Genomic DNA, 22,756 nt, shown 5'->3' on the forward strand with positions numbered 1-22,756 from the left:
TGTCATTTAATTCTAATCCACAAGGATAAGGGCATACGAAACACAATGGACTCGTGCTGAAGTATTGTTTTTGATTATGAGAAAGAACCGTGCTATCACCGCTGCGATGGCTACGGGATATTTGTGATGCGTGTAATATAGGCACGAATTGATAAGAATAAACTGCGGCTGTGCAAATTTCAGCAGTGTGTGAAAATAATATTTCCATTCCCATGTACGTCGAGAAACTCGGTGCTCAAGATGATTGGATGTAGACCATCGAAAAAGTCCAAGCACAATCTTACAGGAGATATGTTGACAAATACTCTTGCTTATCTGTAACTTGTACGTGCGTTTCACCAAATGATCTTACCGGTGCTTGCTTGTTCCTGTCTTGTGGCCCTTACCCACTAAGAGAGATTGGCCACGAAGCTGGTGGTTAATGTCGGTCAACAACTTAGCTTGTCCTGTGTGGTTATTCTTCTTCGCTGTCATCGTGTGGTTTTGCGCTGTTTTTTCTCCCTATTACCAAATATAGACACCACTACATCAAAACATCAAAGTACGCACATTGTCATTTTATTTCTCATATTCACGTGGGGCAATATTTATTGCATCAGGAACGCATACGTTTGCATCAGAGAACTTTTTACGTTTACAGCCATAGTGGGTCGGCGTCTTTGACTCGGCACTAAGCCGATCTCTGCAGAGTTTGCTCAGCGCTCTGGAAACTGTACAGCATTTTTGCAGAACGCAAACATTCTGCGAGGTAGCTTCTTCGCATACGTACCTGCAGGGGCACTTTATAAAAATTATCATACCACTGTCTTTTGGTAATCAGAGTGATACGACCATGCCGAAGCTTCCTTTTCACTAGAACTCAGATAAAACTGGATGATAAAAATACTTTATTATCAAAATTCAAAGAAAACGAAGAAGGTACCTATTCTAGAACTCCTATGGTAACCTCTGCGACAGCCTGGGCCCTGAGAATGAGGGCGCGGCAGACCTCGGGGGCGCCGTCGCGAAGGGTGCCTTCCAACTGCACTGGGTTACAAGTGGACCGAATGATTGGAGGGAGGGGAGGGAAGTAAGTGGCTGAACACTCTACGGTAACGTGAAAAGTTGTGGGGATAGCACCACAGCCTGGACAGCCATCAATACAACAAGTCGGGTATATTTTATTCATGAAGTGGAGGCTTGGAGGTCGCTTGATCTTCGCCTTCAATAGTAGAGTGCGATAGTGTAACAGGGCCCCGTGCGCCTCGTTTTCTTAATTTCTAGCCGCGCTTCGGTTCTCTGTGGATGCCTCCACCATGGCGCTAGGATAGGAACGTCTGCACGCGTAACATTGGCAACGCTACTTCCGTCGAGTTGAGGCGCCGCATCGGTAGCATGGTCTGGTGCCAGCTGGTGTCGTTTGTGGGGCAGCAGAACGCTGCGAGAACGCCCGAGGAGCAGCGCGCTTGTTGTGAACGGTGACGAGAGCACAGACGGGAGTGGGCCTGTCAGGTTTGCTCGTCATCCGCCTTCACAGAGTGGAGTGGTCTCAATTCTTAGATGAGAAGCAGCTTATGGCAGAGTTCAATCCGGTGTGTGGCCGGACTTCTCCAGGCCTATACGTTCTCGCGCTGTCTTCAGACTAAGGAGGTTATAACCTCCTTTCGTCGGACGTCGTGCTTCAGACTCGCTGGCGAGGACAAGGAAACGCTTCCTCAGCAGTGTGGTGTCTCCACATCCACTGCGCATGCGCATCCTCTTCTCACTCTCTCTCCGGTTTTATGCCCCCCCTCCCGCTACGCTCCCCATGGAAACGCGTTCCACGTTTCCGTTAGAGAAAGCGCGCATGTGCGAAGTTGGTTAGCACGGGATCACGTTCGATGTCTCTGGCGTGTGCGCTGAGGGACCGGCTGTTTAGCAGTGCTATAGCCATGGTCGTCTGCGGCGTTCGCAGCAGTGGTAACTAGCTGGCATCAAGCGATGGTCACAGGCAGTGTTAGTCAGGTAGAGGTTCTGAATGATGGCGTACAAGTCGTGGGCCAGTTTCTGTGGGTGCCGTTCTCCCCGCTGCTTCGCATCCTTACATGGTTCCCTTTAGCGGGAGATAGTGCAATATCTTGTACGCGTAAACCTGTTCTCTTTCTATGATGCGATTAAGATTTACCTAGAGGTGTACTTATTCGCATGTGTTACATGATTGCTTTAAGGCGTTTGTTTTTTTATGAATCGAAACAGCACCATGTATGCGTTGACAGATTGCACACGATCTTAGCTGGTCATGGCACTGTACCGTAGGTCGGGCCGCACTAGGTGGTGGCGGTGTTGCGACTACTAGCCTAGACATAATAGGTTACGTATGTTTCCGTACAGCTGGAGGGGTGGGGATGCCTGCCTACTGATACAAGGAGGCCACCAAACAAGCACCATATACTTACCTAATTGAACCTGTTTCGTCATTGGTTAACGTGCACACTTATGGCTTTGTAGGTTTTGGATGATAGAAACTGAGGACCCGTAATGTTGCACTGAATTATTTGCTACTCATTTTGACCTTAGTAAGACACGGACGAAAGGCAGGCCGCTGTCATGAGTCAATCACTGCTTCATTTTCGCGCTTTTTTTTTCACTGGGATGCGTCTTTTCCGTCGGACTCGCCCTATGGTTGGGGAGAGGGATATTGCTGCGGTGAAACTTCGACCTGGTAATAGAGAACCGTTCGCACGCCTTTCATAAAACACTAGACGGGACAAAACAGACAGAGGGTATGACAGATTGCATGTACCTGCGTCAATTATTAGGGGGGAAGGCGTGCAGCTTTCATTGGCAAGCGTGACCTGTTCCATGTAGACGCGACATACTCTTAATCCATCGTGAACTTGTTTACAGCGCAACACCAGAAACACAGGACAGGGAAGGAGTCTCTCTTTTGTTCCTTCCCTGTCCTGTGTTTCTGGTGTTGCGCTGTAAACAAGTTCACAATGAACCCCAACCAACTGGTCAACCTTACCGTCACCCTCTTAATTCTTGTAATGTAACGCGAAGAGCGGCAGACACACCGTGACAGCACTTATGGCAATATGGTGAGCAAAATGAAGGAATGCAAATAAACCGTAACTTAGAATGGTTTCCAAATAGCTTAGTAAGACGAAGGTGACGAAGTGAATGATTCTGCCAGATTTCCAGATTTGTAGAATATCTCGTATACTTATTATTATTGTAAGCACAATATTGGCAACGTTTGACCTTCATCTTCTTCATCTGTATATAATCATCATCACAAAAAACGTCGTCTTCGTTCGAAGGGTTGATCAGGTGATTCGGCCTAATAAACTCCTCTCCGACGTCACGTTCCCCTGGAGCTTCGTTCGGGTCGCCGCTTGCTTCCCCCGTCCGCTGTCATAGCGCAAGAACAGCTGCCCGGAACATCCAGCATCCCTGTTCAACAAACTATTCCTGCGTGGATCGTAAACGCCCGGCAGCGAGACCCACCCATCTTCTGTGGTCTTCCACGCGACGGCGTCGAGGTATGGCTAAAATAATATGACATGACCAGCGTTTATAACCAATGGGGTGAGCCTCAAAAACTTCGTCACGTCGCCTTCTATCTGTCCGATGTCACGAAAACATGGTTTTTCAACCACGAGAGCAGCTTCCCGGATTGGCCTACTTTTGCTCAACAAGTCCGTAGGATTTTTGGAAAACCGAACATCCATTCCGAAGTGTCGAAACGGAAGCTTGATGGGCGTGCCCAACTTCCCGGGGAGACGTACACTTCGTACATTGAAGACGTCCTTGCCCTTTGCCATCGCGTGAACTCAGCGATGACAGAAGCTGATCCTGTTCGCCACATCATCAAAGGGATAGGCCATGTCGCGTTTAACGCTCTGGCTGTTAAAAACCACACCACCGTTGAGGACGTCATCACGACATGTCAGCATCTTCATGAACTCCAAGCCATTCGATTGCACCCAGACTACCCAGACGCCAGTGACAGCCGGCCTTCCTCGGATGCGGATTCGCGCGCGCTGATTCGCACTCTGATTCGCGATGAACTTCAAGCGCAAGGGTTGTCATATGCACCCGCCCCTCGGCCTCACTCTCAATCTGCTGGTCTGCGCGACATCGTCAAAGAGGAGCTCCCATCCATCCATGGCTGGCGCTCTCCCATCGAACACTGCGGCGCCACCAACACCACCCATGACGTATGCGCAAATCACTGCCATGCCACCTGCCATGGTTCAGCACGTGCATCCTGTTCCTGCGCAGTCCAACGTAGCAGCATTTGCACCACACTTGCCTGTCCCAGCGCCAGTACCAGCGCCTGTGACAGCTCCAGCACACTACGCCCCCTGGTGCTCGCCTTGCCCAATATGTTACTATTGTGGCATTCGGGGCCATATTTCACGATTTTGCCGCAAGCGCCAACAGGACGAACGCCATGGCTACGATGTTTACGAAAGGGATTCGGAGCCATCCTCGAACCAGTACCAGCGACGCCCTACGACACGTTCCTTCTCTCCGACTTCTCCACTCGCCGCACCTCACCCCTGCTTTCTCGGACGCCGCCGGTCCCCTTCACCTCTACGACGCTCAACATCTCCTCTGAGACCGGCTGTGCCTACTTCTGACTACCACTCGGAAAACTAGCTGGTGCAGTTTTTGTAGGGAAAGCTGCATCGCTCGAACGAACACCAAGACCTCCGGAGGGCCCAGCCAACGTGTTATTAGTGCATGCGGAAGGGGTACCAGCTCAGGCATTGGTGGACACGGGGGCTGCTGTTTCTGTTATTCATGCGGATTTGTGTACTCGTCTACGTAAGGTTACCACACCTTATACTGGCCCTCTCTTACGTAGCGCAAATGACTCGCAGATACGGCCATCAGCACAGTGCACCATTAGAGTTTTTATTGATGGGATCCGGCAGCATATTCAGTTTGCTGTGCTGGCTTCTTGTGCTTCTATGGTTATTTTAGAATGGGACTTTCTTTCTGATGCTGCTGCTTCCACATCTTGTCAACAACGACTCATACGTATGTGAGAGACGGATGATATTTCCCCGAAATTATCACGTAACCGGCTACGAGCAGCCAATGACTTCTTTGTGGCACTTAACCACGAGCACGTTATCACGGTTATGTCTGACTCCATTGACCACGGCGATGTCCTAGTCAGTCCATCAGCCTGTTGTCTATCCAGAGGGATTGCACTTTAATCGAGTCTTGTCCGCTTCTCTAATGGCACCGCATTTCTCGCAGTACTGAATATCACCAATGAGCCGATTCTGCTGACCAAGGGCACTGTTGTAGTTTCCAGCGTGGACACACAACCTATCTCTGTAGTGGCTTCAGATACCAGTCTGGTGGAATCACGTTCAACACCAACAGATGCTCCACCTACTACGGCTCTCGTCAATGCCATCAGCACGAATCTCACTCCCCCGCAAGCAGACGAACTACTGGCGTTGTTGCCTAAGCATAAATTTTCTTTCAACATACATTCCACTGCTTCAAGCCAGACTTCTGCGGTGGCTAATCGCATACACACCGACGGAACTTCTATTGTCCGTTGTCGACCATACCGTGTTTCTTCCAGCGAACGCGAGATCATCGACAAGCACGTTGCTGATATGCTCAAGCGAAACATCATCCGCTCCTCCTCAAGCCCTTGGTCGTCACCTGTCATTCTCGTAAGAAAAAAAAGACGGTTTGGTGCGATTCTGCGTTGACTACCACGCATTAAACAAAGTAACCAGAAAAGACGTATATTCCTTGCCTCGCATTGATGATGCCTTAGATTCCGTACAAGGAGCGGAATATCTTTCGAGCCTTGACCTGCGCTCCGGTTATTGGCAAATTCCAATGAACGAGGACGACAAGGAAAAAACTGCCTTTGCCACACCTGATGGGCTTTACGAATTTAACGTCATGCCTTTCGGCCTCTGCAATGCGCCAGCAACATTTGAACGGCTGATAGACACTGTATTGCGGGGCCTTAAGTAGAAAACATGCTTATGTTACCTTGACGACATCGTCATATTTTCTTCAACATTCGAACAGCACTTGCAGCGCCTAGATGAAGTTCTGACGTGTCTCGCAGCAGCTGGCCTTCAGCTCAACACCAAGAAGTGCCACTTTGCTAGCAAAAGTATTAAAGTACTCAGACAGCTCGTCAGCAAAGATGGAATCCGGCCTGATGCCCACAAGAGAACCGCCGTTCTTCACTTCCCGGTGCCTCAACGCGTCAAAGAGCTCCGAAGCTTTCTTGGCCTTGCGTCGTACTTCCGGCGCTTTATACGAGACTTCGCCACCATTGCTGCGCCACTTCACCAAGTCTTTTCTTCTGGAGCGTCATATGTATGTTCGGACGAATGCCAGATGTCTTTTGACACCTTGAAACGTGCCCTCACGTCTGAGCCAGTGCTTTGTCATTTCGATAACGCCGCACCCACTCTCCTGCATACTGATGCCAGCGGACACGGACTCGTCGTTGTACTTCTGCAACGAACAGAGCGTTATGACGAACTTGTGATCGCATACGCAAGTCGCATCCTCACAGCAGCAGAGAAAAACTACACCTTCACCGAGCAGGAGTGTCTCGCCATTGTCTGGGCCATCCGGAAGTTTCGACCATATCTTCACGGCCGCCACTTTACCGTCGTCACTGACCACCACGCTTTGTGCTGGCTGTCGACGTTGAAGAATTTGTCTTGACGTCTCGGTCGCTAGATACTTCGTCTCCAAGAATACGAGTTTGACGTTATCTACAAATCTGGCAAGAAACACAATGATGCCGATGCCCTTAGCCGCTGTCCTTTACAATCCTCATCAGGCACTCCTGGCCTGTCGCCAACTGTGAGTGAACCGATCAAAGTGTCTCCGTCAGTTCATTCACTCGCCGATGTCGATTTTCTTTTTACCTTCAACAACGAGACGTTTGCATCCCACCAACGCAGCGACACTTACTGTCGCTCAATAATGCAGCGCCTTCAAGGCTCCTCCCGTCCTCCCAACGCTCGCGCCCATCGACAGCTGCGGAACTTCAAGACTGAAAACTCAATCCTTTACTGCTTTGTCTTCCACCCCGAAGGACAGCGCTGGGTTCCTGTTGCTCCTCGTTCCCTAAGGGCGCGTATTTTGGAGGCATTTCACGATGACCCCAAGGCTAATCATCTCGGTTTTCAAAAAACCTATGAACGCATCCGCAGTCGTTTTGCCTGGCCTGGCCTTTCCAAGTGCGTAGCGCGATATCTTGCGTCATGCTCGCTATGCCGATGCCGCAAGCGACCCGCTTCCTCCCCGGCCGGTCTTCTACAACCCCTTCCGTGTCCTGACGCTCCCTTCGATGACATTGGCATTGACCTCTACGGACCACTACCAATATCAGCTAGCGGCAAGCGCTGGATTGTCACAGCAGTTGACCACTTAACAACGTACGCCGAAACAGCTGCACTTCCTTCAGGATCAGCAGAGGACATTGCCACATTTTTTCTGGAGGCAATCTTTCTAAGACATGGTGCACCACGCATCTTATTGAGCGATTGCGGCAAGGCGTTTTTCTCGAAACTACTCGGACAAGTCCTCCACGCATGTAATACTGTCACAATGCAGAAACAGCAGCAGTCGAATACAGGAAACTCACTTCAATTGTACCAGAACACTGGTAAACTGATCGGAAGAGAACCTCGTCTTTTTCTCTCGCTGCGCGTGTTCTTCGTTGTTCTCTTGGTGCTGCATATTCAATGTAGCATTTGCCCCCCTTCAGAGAGCAGCGTCCCGATGCTCTTCTACAAAAGACGGTGTAGTAGATGTATAGTGTAAATCAGTCTGAAAAATAGGGCTTCATTCGCACAACGTGCACGATTTCTGGTTTTTGCTGGCGAGTTGTCGAGGGGCTGTCAGGAAGGACCACGTAATTAACGTCGCTCAGGCATTGTAAAACTGTGTAGGGGCCAAAATACTTCTTCAGCAATTTTTCAGACAGTCCCCGGCGGCGGATAGAACTCCATACTTAGTCTTTGTCGCCGGCCCGATAGACGACATGTCGGTGTCACAGAATATAACATTGGGCGTCGTAATTTTGCTGCTGGGTGATTCGGACGCGCGCAAGCTGCCTCGCTTCTTCTGCTCGTTGTGTAAAAGATACAGCGTCCAAATCGATGTCATTGCAGTCATGCAGTAACATGGCGTCAAGCATCGTCGTCACTTCACGGCCGTGAAAGAGACTGAACGGCGTTCTTCGTGTAGTTTCTTGCTGCGTTGTATTATAGGCGAACGTGATGTACGGTAGAATGTCGTCCCAGTTCTTGTGATCCACGTCAACGTACATACTCAACATGTCGGCAATAGTCTTGTTGAGGCGTTCTGTTAAGCCGTTGGTTTGTGGGTGATAGGAAGTGGTTTTTTGATGGGCTGTTCCACTGAGCTCAAGCACTGTCTTCAGGAGTGCGGCCGTGAAAGAGGCACCTCAATCCGTTATTATGATTGTTGGAGCACCGTGCCTCAGGACAATATTTTCTACGAAGAGTCGTGCGGTTTCAACGGCGGTGCCACTTGACAAAGCCTTCGTTTGCGCGTATCACGTAAGATAATCAGTGGCGACTATTACCCGCTTGTTGCCAGCATGGGAAGTTGGATATGGTCCAAGGAGATCTATTCCAATTTGGGCAAAAGGTACCGTGGGCACTTGAATTGGTTGTAATAGTTGAGCTGGTTTTAACGGTGGCGATTTTCGTCGTTGGCAATCGAGGCACGTACGCACGTCATGCTTCACAATAGCTGGAAGTCTTGGCCAGTAGTATTTCTGTTGGACTCTGGCCAATGTACGTGTGTATCCGAGAAGACCAGACGTTTGCTCATCGTAGCAAGCACAAAGTATGTCCTCACGGAGTGACGTCGGAACGACAAGTAGGTGGGTGCTTCCTTTGGAAGAAAAGTTCTTCTTATAGAGAGCACCACTACGTAAGCAGAATGACGGCAGGCTCCTTGTAAATCTTCTAGGGACGGTTGTTGTCCGGCCATTGAAAAATTCAATAACGGGAAGCAACTCACTGTCTTCTTCCTGCTTGCACGAAATCGTAGAGGTGTCAACGACTCCTACAAACGCCATGCTGTCCTCTTTTGTGTCATCGTCGCGCTTTATCGGTGACCTTGATAAGCAATTGGCGTCGGCGTGCTGACGTCCGGACCTATACACGACCATCATATCAAACTCTTGAAGGCGTAAGCTCCACCGTGCCAGCCGACCGGACGGGTCTTTCAAGTTGGTCAGCCAGCAGAGGGAATGATGGTCGCTGACTACGGGGAAGGAACGACCATAGAGGTACGGATGAAACTTCATAACCGCCCATACGATAGCAAGACACTCTTTTTCCGTTGTGGAGTAGTTGGACTCGGCGCGGGAAAGCGTCCTACTAGCATATGCGATCACACGCTCGGCTGAGTTTTGCCACTGGACGAGTACAGCGCCTAAACCCACGTTGCTGGCATCTGTATGGACCATGGTAGGAGCATCCTCATCAAAGCGAGCAAGCACAGGCGGAGTCTGCAGGCATTGTCGGAGATTTTCAAATGCCACCTGTTGATCGTCGCCCCATGTGAACGAAACGTCTTCTCTTGTGGGTCGTGTTAACGGCGAGGCTATGTGGGAGAAATTGGCAATAAACCTTCAGTAGTATGCGCATAGGCCAAGGAAACGCCTCACAGGTTTCTTGTCTTTTGGTACCGGAAATTTTCTGCAGCCGCAATCTTATCAGTATCAGGTCGAACACCTTCATGGCTCACCACATGGCCTAAAAATTGGAGCTCCTTGAAACCGAAATGACACTTCTCGGGTTTCAGTGTCAGGCCGGCAGACCTTATTGCCCTGAATACCGATAGCAGCCTGCTCAAGTGTTCCTCAAATGTTTTTGAAAAAACAATGACGTCGTCCAGATAGACCAGACATGTCTGCCACTTAAGACCTGACAGAACGGTATCCATCAGTCTCTGAAATGTTGCGGGGGCTGAGCACAATCCGAATGGCAAGACTTTAAGTTCATAAAGCCCGTCAGGCGTTACAAAAGCCGTTTTTTCTCTATCTCGCTCGTCGACCTCAATTTGCCAATACCCACTTTTGAGGTCCATTGACGAAAAGTAGCGTGCATACCTCAGCCTGTGGAGTGAATCGTCGATGCGCGGTAGGGGGTATACGTCTTTCTTTGTCACACGGTTCAGCTTGCGGTAGTCGACACAAAATCGCAAGCTTTCGTCTTTCTTTTTAACCAGCACTACCGGCGATGCCCAAGGACTTCTTGACGGCTGGATGACGTTATCATTGAGCATTTTCTTCACTTGTTCTTGGATTGCTTCACACTCTTTCGGTGCTACACGGTATGAGTTCTGTCGTATTGGCCTTGCCGTCTCCTCCGTTATTATACGATGCTCAATAGCTCCACACTAGAGGAACAGCGAACTCTAGTCCAGCGGGCTCAGGTGGCGGCCTCGACTAATGACGTCCCGGACTAGGGATGTCAACCAGCCCGGTGGGGATAAGGGCTATCTGGCACAGCCAGCATCGATAAAGGTTTTTTCCTCCTCCTTCTCGTCAGTGGCGTTTGATTGACCCTCGAGGTCGATGAAAAACAGTCTTTGAACTGGTGAAGAAGATCTACTAGACGCTGTTTCTGCGCTGGTTACAAATCCGTGCTTACGTCAATAGGTGGTGGGGCTGACGTGGCTTGGGGCTCGTTCTGTTGTACTACACAGCACTCGCGGATTTCAGTGATCTCGTCGAAGTAGGCAACTGTAGTGCCTTGTGTAATGTGTCGTCGCTCGTTGGTGAAATTCGTCAACAGAACCTCTGCTTCACCGCACACAACATTGACAATACTTCTGGCAATTGCAACACCACGAGAGAGTAAGAGCGTCAATACTTGTTCAGTGATTCCTTATCCAGTATTCTGCTCGCTGCACGTGACTGAAACAAGGCGGCACGATAACGGAGGTATGGTCACATCGTCAATGACTCGTAGGGATTTTCGGTGTAGCGCTGCGCTTTGATCCGCTGAAAAGGTCAGTACACCGTCCGGAATATTGATGATGGCACCATATTCACGCAAGATTGCCTGTTTGCTACACTCAGAAAGGATAACAAAAGTTGCGACGAAGGATGCATCCTCTATTTTCATTCTTGCGGTGCACTTTCCGGTAGGTGTGAGTAGCTGCCCTCCAGCTCCTGTAATCTGCGGTCCTGTCCATTCCATTCTAACCTTCCTGAGCGTGTCTGCCAGACTCTCACTCATTATTGAGAAGTCCGCGCCAGTGTCGACCAATGCCATGACGTCATGTCCGTCAATTGTAATTGCAACTTCGGCAGTAACAACCCTATCTTTCGTCGATTCATTGAAAATGTGTCTCTCTTTGCTCGGCAGTATTGGCGGATTTTCAGCACTTCGACGATTTGCAACCTTCCCCCCTGAGGTCGCTGCTTTTAGTTTCCCCAGCGTGGACTAGGAGATCTCCCTCTTGGCATGTCAGTGGTGCTCCGTCTAGAGGATGGAGAATAACGCCCAGGAGAGGGTGAGCGTGACCGAAACCCAGGAGGAACATCCCGCGGGGTCATGACACTCGTGTGGACGTCAGGTGTTCCGTTGAAATGGCGCCGAGGAACCGTGGAACGAAATTTTTGGTACCCTGCGGCGCGATACGGGCAATACCGAACGATGTGGCCTGCTTCCCCACAGTGAAAACACAGGGGCCTATGAACAGGGGTACGCCAGATGTCAGTTTTGCGAAGTTGTGGCCGCCTCGGCATCGAAGTTTCTCTGTAGTACCAAGGTGCTGTCGGCGGATGTTGCTGGTGGTACTGATGTGGTGTCGGCACGTTCGCTGGCTGTCGGCGGACTACGCCTGCATAGCTTTCCCTGGGAGTGCTCGTGTTCGGCTCAGGAAGCGAGAGCGCTTGCCTGATCTCCTAGCGTACAACTTCCGTTACTGAGGCGATCGCGCAGTCATTCGGTTTGGCGACGAGCTTCTTGACCTCTTCTTGTACGATTTCTCGTATTAGTTGGCGCAAAGAACCTTCGTCGGGTGTTGTGGTCGTGGCTGCCACACTGATCGGTGCACTGTGGGTTGGGTGGTCATACTGGCGATAACGTAGATGCAGTGCGCGTTCAATAGATGTCGCCTCCTTGGAGAATTCATCCACACTCGTAGGCGGGTTTCGTACGAGATCAGCGAACAGCTGCTCCTTAATGCCCCGCATGAGGTGGCTAACCTTTTTGGCTTCGGGCATATTAGGATATGCTCGACGAAATAGCTGTGCCATGTCCTCAACAAACATTCTAACGGATTCATTTGGTTTCTGAATCCGTGACTCGAGGAGACGCGGTGCGATTTCTCGTCTTTCAGTGCTCGCGAACGTGTCGAGGAACTTCTGCCGGAACTCGTCCCAAGACGACCACACGCGATTAGTGAACCATGTTCGGCCTCCATCTTGAAGCGGAAAATAAACGTAACCTCATTTCTGTGTGGTGTTCCACCCGTTAACATTCGCTGTGTGCTCGAATTCCTCGAGCCAGTCATGTGCATCCTCATATGCGTTTCCGTGGAAGTCAACCGGAAGTCGAGGGTTCAAAACAGACACCTGTGTCGTGCTTGGGCTGGACATGTTGGGGCCAGTGCTTCCAGGCACCGTCATGCTTTCTGGCACAGTCACGCTTTCCGACAATGGACCAAACTCCGGGCTGAGGCCTAACAGGCGCCGGCTGCTGCGGTGAACGGGGGTGTTGATGCACGGAAGTCTTTCTGGACTAGATGTGGGGCTGTTGTCAGGCGTCCCGAACATGTACCCAGCGCCTCCACCAGTGTCACAATGCAGAAACAGCAGCAGTCGAATACAGGAAACTCACTTTAATTGTACCAGAACACTGGCAAACTGATCGGAAGAGAACCTCATCTTCTTCTCTCGCTGCACGTGTTCTTCGTTGTTCTCTTGGTGCTGCATATTCAATGTAGCAATACGATTCATAAAACGACATCCAGCTACCATCCCCAGACTAACGGCCTCACAGAGCGCTTCCACCGAACTTTGACCGACATGATATCTATGTATATCGACGCCGACCACACCAACTGGGATACCATCCTGCCATTCGTGACTTTCGCGTACAATACCGCTACGCAGCGCACCACAGGCTATTCCCCATTCTTTCTCGTCAATGGCCGTCAAGCAACATCTCAGCTCAACATCTTCTTTTTTGACGTCCCTGTGAACTCGTCATCGTCATCGAGGGAGCACTTGATCTCACGCCTAGCCGAATGTCGCCGACGCGCCCACCTCAATACACAGGCAAGCCAACAAGAGCGGAAGACTCGCTACGATGGCGTCCACCGCGTAGTTCACTTCAATACTGGAGACGAAGTATTGTTGTGGACCCCAACGCGGGTTCCCGGCCTGTGTGATAAGTTTCACTCACGTTTCATCGGCCCCTACGCTATAGTCGAGCAGACGTTCCCTGTTAACTATCGAGTAACCCCTGTTGTCATGCCTTCCAACGGCCGTTTTGGTGGTACGGAGGTTGTTCACGTGTCGCGCTTAAAACCATTCGTGCGCCGTACACCACCGCCATAAACAGCGGCCTGCTTGGCCGCTTCTGCGCGAGGGGGAAATTAGTGTAAGCACAATATTGCCAACGTTTGACCTTCATCTTCTTCATCTGTATATAATCATCATCACAAAAATGTCGTCTTCGTTCGAAGGGTTGATCAGGCGATTCGGCCTAATAAACGCTGTCGAGACTCCAACGCTGCTACTGTCTTACAATATCAAGGAAGTTAGACTGAATAACGTTTACGGAATGGTACACAGAAAATACTAAACTTCCACAGTGTTGTTAGGTATAAATAAAAAAAATGAACATTGGACAGTCAGAACTATTTTTCATGATAAAGCGTAGCAGCCTACTAGCAAAAAAAGCAAAAAGCAAAAAAAAATATGGCGGTATCACGCTTGCCGTCTTGCTGGTCAAAAAGAGACACAAATAACGTACTATGATAACGACTGTATACGGATCTGCTGTACCTGCAGAAGAAAAATAATTACCCTGATAGTAATCTCTACATAAGTGATGAAAAAAAAAACAGCGAATGGTATCCAAAACTGACATTCACCTCGAATTTCAGCTCGTGAATAATGCTAGAGGCGTGCTCAAAATTGTCAGCATGGGACAAGTTTAAAGGCAGCTATAGATGCTTTGCAGAAAACTCCAAAAAAACAATTAGGAAAGGCAGAATTTATGACAAAAATAAATTTGGATCTGTTAAAAACTCCTGGAAATCTTCAGCTAGTTTTCTTGTAGCGCACATAAAAGAGTGGAGAAAATTATGGCCCATATAGACAGGTTGCTAACATCCAAGATTCGTATTTTCGGCAGTCGGGGAACATTTACGCATTGTACCTTTATTTTGTCCTGTCTTTTACGTGCGCTACAAGAAAACTAACCGAAAGCGTGCTACCAACAAGGCCGCATCGCATCCCTCGTGAACTTTATTCGCTCAGAATCTTACCGTCACTGCATCCCAGGGACGAAGCCTCCAAAGCAAGTAAATTTGGTGTGTTTGAATCTACCATGAGTAGCCAGAAAGCAGCACCTCTAATGTTTTACGCAAGGTAGAAGATCTATTACAAGTTCATCTATGAACTATATCAAAAAATGTTTATATTTTACTGTGTTTTATTACTCTGTTCTTAATTTTTTATATTCGTACGTCTGTGCTAAGGTTACAATGTTCAAACTCAAATTTTATAATTGTCTTTAAAAATTACCATCTACTTGGCTAATCCCCCAGCTTGGGAGATTGGCCCCCAGGTTGTGAGACTTCAGTGTGATGGCTGCCGTTTCTGGGGTTAACTCTACTGCACTTCATTATTTACTGAACTGTTTATGAAAGCATCTTTTAGGGGCGAAGCTGCTTCAGGTGTGGGCTCGTCCGCTGTTGTCCGTCGTAACCACCGCTAGTGCTCGGAGTGCTCACTAGATGGTGCTGCAGCGCTCGCTCCCACCACCGGCTTGTTCACGCGGCAGCAACTTGAGAGCGGCAGGCACGAGTACATTGAATAAGCACTCAGCCGAGACCTGGCCTTCATCTGGGGCGTAACCAACGCGATGCAATACTGGCAAAAACGCCGCATAGAAATCTTTGCCATGATTCATTATCTCGGCAAGCCACGCGCATTCCTCACGTTTTTGCCGTGGCAGTACACTGGGACAGGCTCCTAAAAACTCTGGAACGGCTACGAGTGGGATTCACTGTTTACCTATGTACCTACGGAGCTTCGCCCACTCATCATCATTGACTCCGTGGATATGCTGCGATTTTTTTTTGGCATGCTGGTCGGAATTGTGCACATTGGAAGCAGCAAGATGTGTGCATGACCAGGATGAATGCCCGAGTTTGTATGTACCAATGTGTACGCATACTGCCACGTGGCATGCGACGCTGGAAAAAGCTGCGCAAAGACTAGGAAATGCGAAAATCTTCATTTGTACTTACTTTTGCAGAGAAAATAAATGCTGAAGGCAGAGGCAATTGACTATGAACAGTCATCAGCAAGCTAAAAATGAACGTTCCGACGCGTGACCTGGGCTACTTTGACTGATGTCAGTCGCCAAGCGCTAGGCGCTGTTGCCAGGACAATTCCTGGCAACAGGGCCTAGCGCTTGAATAGTACTTGAATAGTATGTTGTACTTGAATAGTATGTCGTTGTACTTGAATAGTATGTCGGCATGCATAGGTAACATCTCGGCAACAGAACCCAGAACTACTTGCCGCTAGCGTCAATCAAACTGCTTCAGAATACACTCGCCTTAAGCTTGCTGACGACTGTACACTGATAGTGGCGAGAACATTCGTCGGCCATCGAGTGATGTGGCAACCGTTTGAACAAGTTGTTTTTTAGGGGCGAAGCTCCTTATGGTCTGGGTGATCCCTCGTCCCTCCAGCGTGCCCAAGAGCGTCTCCCTTATTATACAGTAGATGGCGCTGTCCCATAGATATGCATGAAAACTGCAGTTGGGCGACGATATACTATGTAGCGCTGTACGCATTCTGTGTCGTCATCACCATTTCTCGTTTAGTTTTCTAGATTGCGTGGTCTCATACAAAAGTGTGGAAGCCCACCGCCACACTTTGAGTATGGCGGTGGGCTAAAGATCACCCGGGTCGTCGTTGGTCGTTGGTGCAAGCAGGTCCTGCAAGGTCATGCAAGGTCGAGCAGGTCTGTTGGTGCAGAAGCAGCGCGCAACAAGAGATAAGTTTTCCTTTATTTCTTTGTGTTTGAGAACACTATTATTTATTTCTATCCTAATCAAGTACTTGCGTCGTGAGTACTGTAGGTGTGGGACACGGGCAACGTTGCAGTGACGTTGACCACGTGAGCGGGGTAGGCGGCTGTTTTGAAAAAGTTCGGGGCGCCCGGTTAGTTGTTAAACAGCTAGAGCCGAACACGAAGGGGACCTAGTGAGAGTCTACTAGCGAAATTGAACACGTGTGTGGGCGGGCTAGGCGGCAGCTTCTAACAGTTGTTGAGGTAGGATAGTTAGTGGAGGCGGCTGGATAGCGGGATTAGGGTTGAGCTTAGGGCTGTTGGGTGCTTGGTCCGATGGTCGGGTGGGCGATGGCTAAGGAAGCTAGGAAAACCATGGGCGAGAGGGAGCTGGTGCAGTGCGAAGAATGCAAGCGCTGGTGCTATTCGGATGAGACAGAATTCTCGAGTTTGGCCGATGCGCAGAAGGCGAGCTTTGTGTGCAGGTTGTGCGAGGCACTGAAGGCGGCTGTGCAGCTCATGCAGACTAGCATCAAGGGGCTTCAGAGGGAGCTTAGGGCGGAACGGGAGCAGACGATAGAACTCCAAAGACAGCTCAGAGCGTCGCGTGAGCGGGAGGAGGCTACCGCCAGCCTATTAGAGCAAATGAAGGGTGACCTTCGAAAAGAACGGGAAGGGCGGACCGAGCTCGAGCACCGGGTAAAGGAGCTAATAAAGCCTTGCTCCGGCCCCGAGCGGTGTGAGACGGAAGGCATGGGTAGCGGAGAAGGCGACAGGTGGGAAGGAACAGGCGAGAAGGGAGGTCAGTGGGCCGCAGCGTCTGGCCACAGCACGGAGACTCCGAGAACACACAGCTCGGTGGCGCGGCAGTCTTCGAGCAGGGCAGGAACACAGGACAGACGGCAGAAAGAGAAACAGGCGAAGCAAACAGGGGCACCATCACAAACAGGAAGCCAGCGATTGGAGCGTAGAAGGGTCCTGGTGGTGGGGTCTCTAACGTGGCCAGGGTTAGGGATTGCGTCTTCAAGACAGTGAAGGAAGATGGGAGAGCCAGGGTGAAGGCCCAGTCAGGGAAGAGCATGGTGGATGCACTGGGCAAAGCTCAGGAGGTTGTAGAGAACAGCATGGAGGGCGAAAATGTCGTCAATATTCATGCTGGGCTCAATGATGTGTTGAAGGGCAAGGATCAGAACCTTCAGAGACAGTTAGAGGATGGCATGCGTAAACTCCGAGAAGCCTCTGGGAGTGTGCATGTGACCATATGCACAGTCCCAGAGGTCTGGGGGCAGTCTCGTGGGATTGAAAGGAGGGTAGTTGAGGCCAACTGTGTGATAAAGGGTATGAGCCGGCAACTCGGGTACCGCGTAATGGAGATGAACCAAGACGTGTACGAGCCCGGCGCATGCCCCTTTGCACAGGACGGCATTCACTACAGTGGTGCGACGGGCAGGAGAGTTGGTAATAGAATGGTTCGTCAAGCCACAGCTTTTTTAGGGGGACCCAGAGCCCTGAAACCAACAGTGTAGCCAAAGACGGTTCTAAATGGGCACAAATATTCAAGCCACACAGACTTCGTGGAAGAAGAAATCGACGTAAGCACAAGGGCCAAGCTATGTCAGACGTAAGTTATATTAACATGCAGGGTGATATCAATAGGTTAAAGTGGGAAGAGATAGAAGAGCAGTTGAGGCAGGAGGAGCTGATGGTATATAGGGTTGTGGAGACACATCTTCGAGACATGGAGCAACCACCTTGCAATCCGGACTACGTATGTGAATATTGCAATAGAACAGAAGGCAGCGAAAAGGGGGTGGAATCGGTGCGCTCAAACATAAGAGCATGGGGTGGCAAAGAGTCAAGCAGGGTCGCATGGAACATTTATGGTTAAGAGGGAAAGTAGCTGAGCAGATGACACTCCTTGGTTTGGTGTCATTGTGGACAGGAGCAAAGGCCAGAGAGGAAAACCAGGCAATGGTGGTGTGTATATTAACGGAATTTGAGGAATTAGGAGGAGAGTGTGAGATAATTATACTAGGAGATATGAATGCGCACATAAAAGATATAGATGGGTATACTGACTGAACAGGCAAAATGATCATGAATATGTGTGAAAGGCATGATTTGCTCATTTGCAACAGTACTGAGAAGTGTGAAGGCCAAATAACATGGAAGGTGGGACGGCTGCAGTCAACAATAGATTAGGCACTGATGTCACATAGGATGTATGATAAGCTCAGGGGAATGCACTTAGATGAAGGTGGCTCCAGAAGTCTGGGTAGTGATCACAAACGTATCAAACTAAGTTTTGGAAGAGCAGTGAAAGTAGCAAGGGAGACAACATGAGCAACTACAGGAAAATTTTCATTCAGAAAGACAAATGGAAATTGCTACTAAACAAATTGAGAAAGTAATCACTGAGGTTAATAAAACAGTGTGCACATACACAAATCTAATTAGACTGTTTGGGCTAGAGCTTGCTAAGGCACGTAACAAGTCACCCCGGAAAAGAAGACACAAGCCCAAAATTCGGTGGGATGAGGAAGTTAAGAGAGCCATAGCAAAACGTTAGGAAGCCTCTAGGGAACACAGACATGCTAAGCAGAGGGTGAACCGACAGATGATGTTGAAAGATAATGGGACATCTTTCTAAGCTCTAGAAGGGAAGCATTCCTCCCTGATCACTGAAAAAATCAGGAGAAAGGGTGCTCAGTGACTGGCAGATGTACATAAGAAGGCCAGAAAGGCAGCTGCGAAATTTCGGAACCATATAAACTCCCTAAGAAATGAAACAAACCTAGAGCAGAGGTTTATAACTACAGCTTAATGTGCTAGGCTAGAAGGGGTCGAAGCTATTGACTATATAATAACAAGGGTGACAGAAAAATTTCAACAAAGAAGTGCATTATGCACCACAATAGACAAGGATGGATCAAGTGGCGCAATGACTCCAATTTCACAACAAGAGTGGGAAAGGGCTGAGAAGAGGATCCCAAGTAGTACATCAACAGGCCCAGATGGCAATCAGATTATGCTGATAAAGACATTGGGTCCGAAGTCTAAACAGACTTTGAGAAAGGCAGTGAGCAGAACAATAATCGATGGAGAAGTGCCCGATGGATGGAAACTTAGCATGATGGGCATGATCTATAAAGGAAAGGGGGACAAAGCTGACATAAATAACTACCGTCCTATAACAGTGACATCAGTGGTCTACAGGCTGGAGATGCAGGTTATAAAAGAAAGACTGCCGACTTGGATAGAGGATGAGGGGGTGCTGGAGGAACTGCAGAATGGGTTTTAGAAACACAGCAGGTTGGAAGACAATCAGTTCTCACTGACGCAGTGCATCTAAATAGCAGAAAAGGAACTCAGGCCCCTGTGGCTAGCATTTTTGGATATCAAGGGAGCGTACGATAGCGTTGTTCAAGAGGACTTGTGGGGAATACTGGACACACTAGGTGTGGAAGATGGAGTCACTAATCTTTTAAAGGAAATCTATAAAAGTAACAAGGTAGCTATAAAGTGGGAAAAACAGGTATCCAAGTCCACATAGGTGAAATGGGGGCTTAGTCAGGGGTGTCCCCTGTCACCCTCGTTATTCATGACGTACCTGAAAGGATTAGAGGCCAAATTAGAGGGAAGTGAACATGGCTTCAACCTCTCTTTATTCAAACAAGGAAAACTTACTGATCAGGCACTACCAGCATTAATGTACGCAGATGATATAGTGCTAATGGCCAACAAAAAGGAAGATTTGCAGAGATTGATGGACATCTGCGGTAATGAGGGAGATAGGTTAGATTTTAGATTCAGTAAGGAAAAATCAGCAGTCATGATTTTTAATGATAATGAAGGTTCTGAGCTTAGGATACAGGAAGTCACGCTAGAGATAACAGATAAATACAAATATCTTGGCGTATGGATAAGCAAGGGGGCCGAGTACCTAAGGGAACACGAAATATACGTGTCGACTAAAGGTAACAGGAATGCAGTGGTAATGAAAAACAGGACACTGTGGAATTACACAAGGCATGATGTTGTGAGAGGAGTATGGAAAGGGGTCACGGTTCCTGGTCTGACGTTCGGCAATGCGGTCTTGTGCATGAGATCAGAAGTTCAAGCAAAATTAGAATTTAAGCAACGTGGAATAGGTAGGCTTGCCTTAGGAGCTCACGGAAATACACCAAATCAGGCAGTATAAGGTGATATGGCATGGACATCATTTGAGGGCAGGGAAGCTAGCAGCAAGATAAAATTTGAGAAGCTATGGAGAGAAATGGGGGAGGAGCGTTGGGCTAGCAAGGTATTCAGCTACTTGTATATGAAGAATGTCGATAGAAAATGGAGGAAGCGAACCAGAAAATTGACTGATAAATACTTAGAAAACAGGAGGGAGCCAAACTAAGAAGAACTATCAGTTTAGAAGAATGTGAAGGAAACGGAGACTGACACATGAAAAATTTGGCATGATTAATAAGTCCGCACTAGAGATCTATCGAACTTTTAAGCAGGAAATATCCAAAGAAAGGATCTATGATATGACTCGCGGTAGTTCTGTACTGTTTGAGGCCAGGACTGGAGTATTGCTAACCAAGACATATCGGGCCAAATACGAAGGGGTAGACACGGTATGCAGTGCACGTGGAGAGGAGGAGGAAACTGCCGAACACTTGATAATGTTCTGTAAAGAGCTTCACCCTATAGTTCAGGATGATGGCGCAGAGTTTTTCAAAGCCCTGGGGTTTAGGGACAGGGAGGGCAAAATAGACTTTAAGCGGGTAGAAATAACTAGAAGGAGGTTATCTGATTGGTGGCTAAGGTCAAGGCATAAGTGAAAATTAAACCCCTCACTGCAAAGTACCAGTCTTCAACTACACTATTTAAAGAAAAAAAGATAAAAGTATTGGTTAATTCACTAAGTATTGCGGCTAGGTGGCGTTAGCTGCCGCCTGATCTCAAGGGTACGACCACATCCATCCATCCATTTATCCATCCATCCGTGTGCAATATGGTGGTTGGGTAAATGGGCACTAGATGGCGTTTGAGGTAGGGTGGCTTTTTGAGCCACCCTATTTGAGGTACCGCTGCCCATCGATGCACAGAAGCCATCAAAGAGAGGGTAAGATGTGACAAGAGGGTTGCAGTAGGGGCGTTCCTAGGGCGCAAGCTGGAAGCAGTCATGAGGCAAGCGAGCGCAAACTCAAAGCTACAGCTGATATACGAAACCTCGTGATATTTTCAGGTGGTTTAAACGATGCCTTAAATGAAGATACACCAAAACTAGCAACCACACTGGCGAAAGGCGTAGATGACATGCGCGCCCCGTCTCCTCAGGTGCAGGTAGTGATATGCACGATACCGGAGATACCGGTGCGTGATAGCAACCTGCAAAGAGCGGTAGTCAACGCAAACCAAGCGATATGGCGGATGAGTCGAGAGAAAGGCTTTGAGGTGGTGGAAATAAACATAGAGGTGCATAGGTGGGGTGGTTTTCAACGATACAGAGTTCACTTCGATGGGCGGCCACGTCATGAGGTGGGTTGGCGACTTGCAGGACGCGCAGTAGCTTTTTTGGGGGGCAAGCAGGCCCTTCGAGGTGCTGGATAGCTAGTAACGAGGAAAACAACCAGAGAGACACTTTGACAGGTGGTATGGGCAGATAGAATTCCAAAGTGGCACCAGTATTTAAGATAGGTAGAGTCCAGGGCAGAAATAGGCATAGCCACGAGCGCTGAGCCAATTCAGACATAGGGTATATTAAAATGCAGGGTGAGAGGAACAAGCTCATGTGGGAAGAGACAGAAGAATAGCTAAGCGAGGAGAGGCAGATGGTATACGGTTTTGTAGAAACACGTCTCAGGGACATGGAACACCCTCCTAACAATCCGGACTACGCGTGGAAATATGAAATAGAACAGAAGAGAGCAGAAAGGGGGGTGGTATTGGGGCATTATTTGATAGAAGTACAGACTGGCAAAGGGTCAAGCAGGAGTGCAAGGAACATTTATGGCTAAAAGGGAAAGTGGAAGGGCAAATGACACTCCTTGGTTTCGTGTACTTGTGGCTGGGAGCAAAGGCCAGAGAGGAAAACCAGACAATGGTGGAGTGTATATCAAAGGACCTTGAGGAATTAGAAGGAGAGTGCAAGATAATTATACTAGGAGATATGCATGGGCACATAGAAGATATAGACGGGTATACCGACCCGACACGCAAAATGATCATGGATATGTGTGAAAGACTTGATTTGATCATTTGCAACAGTACCGAGAAGTGTGAAGGGCAAATAACATGGGAAGTTTTACGACTGCAGTCGACGATAGATTACGCAATTACGCACTGATGTCACATAGGATGTATAAGCTCAGGGGAACGCACATAGATGAAGGTGGCTCCAGAAGTCTGGGTAGTGGTCACAAACATATCAAGCTAAGTTTTGGAAGAGTAGTGAAAGTGGGAAGGAGACAAGATGA

The sequence above is a fragment of the Rhipicephalus microplus genome, chromosome 10 (assembly GCF_043290135.1).
Source record: "Rhipicephalus microplus isolate Deutch F79 chromosome 10, USDA_Rmic, whole genome shotgun sequence".
Taxonomy (NCBI): domain Eukaryota; kingdom Metazoa; phylum Arthropoda; class Arachnida; order Ixodida; family Ixodidae; genus Rhipicephalus; species Rhipicephalus microplus.